The sequence below is a fragment of the Emys orbicularis genome, chromosome 14 (genome assembly GCF_028017835.1).
Source record: "Emys orbicularis isolate rEmyOrb1 chromosome 14, rEmyOrb1.hap1, whole genome shotgun sequence".
Lineage (NCBI taxonomy): Eukaryota > Metazoa > Chordata > Testudines > Emydidae > Emys > Emys orbicularis.
In genome coordinates, this window is record NC_088696.1 from 16,717,736 (window position 1) to 16,725,530 (window position 7,795).

The following is a 7,795-nucleotide window of genomic DNA, read 5'->3' on the forward strand; positions in this document are numbered from 1 at the left end:
CTCAGAGGTATATATACACACACATACGACATTTGCCACTTCTCTCTCTCACACACACACACACACACACACACACACACACACACACACACACTGTTCTGTGTTAGTTAAGGATGCTCTATAATAATATATGTAACACAGAAAGACAAGGAACTGAAAAGTTAATGCTGCCCACACTCTACTCCTTCACCCAAAGACACACAGCTCACTATTAACAGAGCCACACCACAGAGAATGCACCCCACTCTTAACTCTCTCCCACTAGAAATGCCACACATTCAGCACCCCCTTCCCCAAACCCTATTTATACCCTCCCCTCACTGTACTCTTTGCACAGTTCTGTTCAAACACATACATTCAGGTTTGAGGAACAGGGTGTGCTAAACATTTGGGGCAGACGCACTGTGTTTTTCGTATAAAACAAAGACGTTGATCTTCCATTTTTAGTGTAAACCAGAAACAATCGTAACTATGACATTGCAATGGCTCCAGCCTAATATATTCAATGAGGCTTATGCATATATTTTGAGAACAGAATCTGGTGCAGAAGAATTTGACTTTTCTTTCTCAGGCATATTTAATAAGACCATTTTAAAGTAACGATTTGAATTCTTTTCAATATTATTTTCTCTATGCCATATTATGGAAGAGTCATAAAAGGATGGGAGACGGGAAAGCCGAGAACACTATTCATCCTTTAAAGGAAAACCCCACAATTTGACTCTGAAAAATGCTTTAAAATTTCAGAAATCTATGTTAGGTATAAACTGTGGATTGTATCAAGGAACAAAGGATTTAGTCAGAGCTGTCCTTTCTGAGCTTACTTATGTTTGCTGCCATTTTGCTGATAAGTGAAATTATTTTTGACACCAGAAGCACTGGAGCCTGAAATAAGAGACTGAAAACTAGTTTTGATTCTGTTTTATTAGTGGTTTATTCATGAAAAAAGAAAAAAAACCTTCATCATGGAACGATCATTTCACATCTTTCTCTGATAATAACTCATTCTTAGAGAAAATAGAAACAGATTATTTCTCACTTTTGTGTAGAAAAGTCAAATTGCAGCACCTATTACTTGATGATTACTGGCTAAGCGTCACTACCATTTAAGTAAATATCCATTAAACTTAGCTCAAAGTTTAGAAATGTCATCATAAATATATAGCCAAATTCTTCTCCAGTTACACAGGTGTAACTCCAGAGTCACTCCAATACACTCAATGGTATGACTTTGGATTTACAGCAGAGTTGAGAGCTGAATTTAACCCACCCTCTAAAGTCACCTCTGTACATGGGGATATTTTTGTCCGCATTCATCTGTTTTGGGCACAACCAAAACTCTAAATACTGTAGCTGGCTCAGCTTGATGCATAACTGCATTCACTTAACCTAAAATATGGATGTGTTTCAGGAGCAGTTTCCTATGGAGTGTCCTTTCAAATGAATGGAGCACCATGATGTGCAAGTTATAGCCAGTTATACTGGTCACGTACACTTGCTGGAAGCATGCTATTCTGAAGTGCAGCAGTTAATAGCACTGGCACATTTTTATAATAAGGCCCCAAATCTCCAATAAGATGAATGGAGATAGTTGCCCAGTTTTGCTGCTGGTGCATTGTTTCACCTTATTTTACAGCAGGCTTAGCAAGTGAACAGTTTGCATTAATAGAATTTCAAAACAAGTTTAGAAAGAAAAAATATAAAACAACTGTATATTTGAATCCTGTTCTCCAGATCGTTAATTTCAAATCATGCCACCAACAATTAAAGTAAGTAAACAACCAAATATTCCATAATACCCAAAACATCGTATAACTTAATTACATAACAATACTGGTAATAATCAGCAAAGGCTTTATAAAAGATGCTTTAAAATAATGGAACAGACATTCAGATACATACACGTGTTTGCTATCAGTTATTGAAGTGTGAAGCACTAGATACAAAACATTAACCACACATCCATACTTAATTTACTAATTAGGATTTAAAATGGTAATTGCCTCCAATCCTTTATTTTTAAACCTCTTTGCGAGAGGAATAGGGTTATGTATTCCTAATACAAACGGAAGTATTGCATCTAAATGGGTCTTTTTCTAAGAGCCCAATTCTGTAAACACACAATGGGACTGATCATATCAGTATGGTCTTTGCACACTAGTAAGTAAGTTCCAAACCTATCTTAATAAAGAAAGTTAATAACTTTATATCAGATCCTCAGCTGGGTAAATTGACATAACACCAGTGAAGTCCATGAAGTTACTCTGATTTAAACCAGCTGAGTATTTGGTGCTTTATTTATAAAGTGCTTCCTACCAGCCAAGGTGTATGAAATGCTGCTAAATTAAGGTATAACAACAACAAATATAACTAAAAACCAAACTACAGTGGCATCTTTAAAAATAAAGGAGACTTGCTTCCAAAACAATTAACTCAAGTCATTTCAACCATTTAAAAGTAACTTCCAGGTTGAAAACAAACAGTTTATTTCTTCAACCAGCCAATATGGAAAAACAGCTAAACAATTTATAAACCAATTATTGTCTTTTGGCCAACACTGGAGGAAAAATACCTCATCACTCCCCAAGCATGGCATGCAGATCTGGGAACTCAATTTGCAGCAGATGATTGGAATGTGGCTCTGGTTAGTGTCCAGAAAGTCACAATTTGCAACAGATTGATTCAGATGCTGTACTACATCACATGTAGATAAAACAGTTAGAATAATTCATTGTGAATTTTGCCTTTCTTCAATCAATGATTAGTTGGGATCATGGGATTTAAAATGATTATGATTATTCAACTAACTCTACAGAAAGATTGTACCATTCCGAAACTAAGGCAAACAATATGGATGGCCATCTATCCAGATTGCCCCAAATACCATATCCTAATTTTTTCACTATTGTTCGGAATTTCATAATAAACAGTTTCTGATTTCAACACCATGTATTTCCCTTAGAAACTACTAGAAACCCAACCTTATTCTCCTTTTTTATACCTGAGTAGATATTGTAACAAGGTTTGGGACACGATGGATCTAAGAGGAGATAGTAAATTTTAACTGCTAACAAGCAAATTCTGATATTTTTTAGAGATTAAATGCTAGTCCCACCATGAATACATAGAAACAAGAATTAATCAGCTAGCTCACACTGTTAAATCAGAAAATAACCCTATGTCAACAAATGAACAGCATGGTTTGCTTTTAGGTGAGATAAAACTTAAAACTTGAAACAATATATATCCTGTATTGCAAATATCTAACACATAGTGAGGTCTCCCTGAGCCATGGAGAGGAACACTTCTCTAAAGGGCACTTCTAACAGCATGATCACAAAAGAAAAAAGAATCATATAGAGTTGCAAGTACTCTGCTTTGCATGTGCAATTTGTTTGTCAGATGTAAAAATGCAATGAAACGTGTACCTATAAAAATGGAGGCTGGGCTTCAGCCCTTTTGAAAATGCAAATAAAAATATATACTTTATTAGAAATATCTTTAAACAAAGCTCTCTGTTGAGCCTATTAGGCACTGATCCTCCTTAAGCCCTGAGTCACATTCTACCAGTGCAATGTACTCCCCTGTGTACCGCAGACCTACTCCATGGGCTGCTGCAAGGTTGGAATAGGGCCATGGTCCTTCCCCTTTTGGAGCAATATACTCCCCAGAATGCATAAACTGAGCAGTCCCTGTGCTCCCCAGAGTCCAGAATTGTAATTCTGATATGTTCTTGCAAACGGTGCTGAATGGAGAAGGGGTCTATTCTTTCTTTCTCCTGATCACCCAGTTTAGGGTCTGTCCAAATGCTACCCCAATATTGCTTACATCAATACCATTCTTAAATTGAATAGCCAATCTAAACAAATGTTAACTATATTGTAGATACTTTGAATACTACCAAACTGAAAACACTGCCCAATTTTTGCCCTCTTTTATAGCAGAGCAGTAAAATGTGTTTCAATGCAGTAAAATGTGTTATCCCAGAGTAACAAAGCACAATTTGGGTCCACCACACTAAAATGTTTTTCTCTCTAAAAAGACAGCTTTCCCCACAAAACTTCAGTTTTAAACTTTCTTGGACAAAAATTGTGCTGATTGTTTACACATGAATCATAGACAAAACTAAGGAGTCAGCAGAGATTATTTTGAAGACAAAGCCAGAGTCTCGGAAGTTATGTCTAGCCAACTTTAATTTTTTTTCTATATATAACAGAAATAATCCCAATAGAGTCAAACTTACTTCCTGTGTGTACCTCTATTAAATGACTATATGTCAAAGTATTATAGCCTAAACAATTCCTTTGATTTGTCTAGCCCAGAACTTCTGCATGACACACTAAACTAGTATTTGTTCCTCCGGGATACATTTGATAACGTATATTCAAGAGTACACTGTAGTGACAAAATGATGGATGATAGTATTTTGAGAAATTTTACAAGAACATTGAGTAAAATTTCACAAATTCCCAGTCTAAATGAGCTCTCTGTTTTAGTCAGAATTAGTGAAAAAGAGAAATGTTCTCTCAATCCCCAGGGAGTACTTTGACCATTTTATTAGCTTTGTTATAGCAGAATTTTAGTACTGTCAGATGAACAAATACATATGTTATTTCATGATTGAACAAGTACGGTATATTGCTCCAGATTATCTTCTGATGAGCTTAAGGGTTTCAGTTTATAAAATCTCAAGGGTTCAACTGTAAGTCACATTGTGAGTCGTGCACAAGAACGTGAGTTACCCCTTATATGAATGGGCTACACACATTGCGGGTTGGAGCACAAGCAAGAGAACTGCTGGTGGAACTGCTATGACTATGCTACACCCCTTACTGCTGAGGTAGGCAGGGAATGGCTGAGCACAGGTGGGGAATGGGTGGGGCCTTAATTCCACCTCCCCAAACACACCCATCAACATAGCTGAGCGGGCACACAGGGAGAAGTTGGACTCTCATCTTCTCCTGTGGCAGTGCAATTCTACACTGCCCCTTAGTCAGGACTCATGATGACTCCATGGTCTAACTCAAAACATTCTGAGGCCTGGATGCCTAAGAGATAGTCTCTGTCTTTGATTCATATAAGCACAGATGCACTCAAACTAATAGTCTCTCAGTTTAAATGGGATGGGGCTAGTGTCATGTTTGGATTTGGAAACCAAAGTGGTCAAACAGAGCCCAAATGTGTTCATCTTTAGGGAACATAATGAGTCTTTATGTTTTCTTGCAGGAGATTAGTTGAGGAATGCAGAATGGCCAGGTATATGTGGGCATGTTGGGGGGGGGGGGGTAATTTTATTTATACATACATACATAATCCATTCTGCATTCCTCAACTCATCTCCCTCAATAAAACATAACGACAAGTTAAGATTCATTATGTATATATCCTATATTGGTCTGGTGTGGTCAGTTCATTTTGTGATTTTTTTTTTGAGGGGAGGGGGAGGAGGTTGGCTTTTATTCTCGCTACTAATTCGATAACACAAATGATAAGCTCCTAGAGCTATTTTAAAAAGCATTTTAAAGATATTTAAACAAACAAACAAACAAACAAACAAAAATCCTGAAAACTGACAGGATTATCCATTCTTACTGCAGGAAAATGAAGTTGCAAGAGGAATAGCTGTAACCAGAAAGTATCACTGCACTTCGATTGATAGGTATTCAGTTTTAATTTAAGGTTTCTTCAGCAGAAAACATATTCTGTGCTCCTGCTTTTGTCTCAGTTAAAGAAAATGTCACATAAAAGTAGCTCAGTAAATCTGGTCTTGTGCTGAGAATTTTGATTAGGCAAAGTAAAATATACGGATTCAAGTAGCATAGCACAATGGCACGTTTAAATGTATTCTCTCTTTTCTAAAACATAGTTGCACTGTCAGACCAACTTATGAATCCTTGTTACTTTAGGAAACCTCACAACCATGAGTATGTTCTATTGTCTCAGATAGGATAGTGTTTGGGTAGCTGCCCTTTCCGGCCCCTCGTGGCTACCTGTCAATTTTTAATCAGAGCTAGCACAGGTATGTCTACTTGTGTTGGAATTCATACTTTCCCTAAGAGAGTTTAGTCCAAAACCTCCAATATTTCATATTTATTAGTAACTGGGAGATAAAAATGTCTATGAGGTCTTCAGCCCGTTCCAACTGAAGCAGTGGCAAAACTCCCATTGACTTCAATGGTTTCAGAATTAGACCATAAATGATTATTGCCTTAATCACAATATTGGGAGTCCAATCTTGCAAAGATTTATGCACTGTGAATAGTCTCATTGTCTTCAGTGAGACTACTCACTCTGTTCTGTATTTGTACCGCACCTAGCACAATAGGGTCCTGTTCCTTGAGTAGGGATCCTATATGCTTATGGTAATACAAATAAATAATAATACACATACGTCTTTGCAGTCTCATAGAATATTATTCCGTATAGATTTATGCAAGGAACCCGTATTTTTAAATTATGTTTTACAGCACTATATTGAATTACTGAGATGTTTAAAGCTAATAATCCCGAGGTTTTCCTAAAAATTGCTTTTGAAATGCAGCCATTTTTCCCTTTGGCAGTTTTGAGATTCAATATCAGGAAACCATAGACTAAAATGTATACCAGTGGCTCTTTAGAAATAAAAATTATTCAGTAGGAAGGAGGAGAAAAAGTAAGCATCCTGACTAACAGGATGTGATATTTCTTTTCAGTATCTACCTCTGAAATCAGCACAGAAGGAAATTATTTTCCTCTGAATTTAGTTTAATTTGTAGTCATTCAAGGAGAGTGAAATTGCCAAGCACTGTACCCAATACAAGCAGTGAAAGAGACAAGACAACTTAGTACATTACGAAGTGAATGACACAGCAATAGGCCTGAGAGACTGATATTAAAAGGCTTGGGAAATGAAAAATGGTTGTAAACAGAGTTTTACATTTACTTGCTGCCCTAGGGAGATCTGCTTGAGATAAATGTGACAGAGACTGTCTGTTTTTAAGCATAAACTCTGCAGGAAAACAACTAGCATAAGAAAGGTAGTCTTATTAAAGAACTCAGTGATTGATAGAGTCATTTGAAATAATGACTACACTCTTGGAAGAGTTTATTTTAAATAATAATTGTGTACTTGTGCATCTCAGAGTAAAGTGGAAGTCTCATCATTTACTATGTGCTCAAAATCCAATATAACCATAGCTTAGGTTCACTCTAGTTTCAGTATGGTTTGCTATTATATAAGTAAGTGATAATAGATGATGCCCAGTGGGGAAAATAACCAACAACTAAAGTCAAGTTACTTCCAATTATATGTTGTGTTCAGGTTTTAAACTAGCTCTGAGTATTTCTTTACTAAGCACTCATACCAACTAAAGGCAAAATTACACCAAATTTTTCTTGCTAGCTAATTTGATTTATGCAAAATAAAACATTGAGACAGAAAGTCAGAATCAAAGGCCAGATGAAGGATAATTCCGAATGCCTTCAAAAGCTAAATATTACAAGCAGACCCATCAAAACACACACTTTATATGATTCTATAGAAGTTTTCTATGATTCTACAGAAGTAACGGGCTTAAATTGCAGCAAGGGAGGTTTAGGTTGGACCTTAGGAAAAACTTCCTAACGGTCAGGGTAGTTAAACACTGGAACAAATTACCTAGGGAGGTTGTGGAATCTCTGTCATTGGAGGTCTTTACAAACAGGTTAGAAAAACACCTGTCGGATGGTCTAGAGAGTCCTTCCTCAGTGCAGGGCACTGGACGGGGTGACCTGTTAAGGTCCCTTCCAGTCCTACATTTCTATGATTCTGTATGCA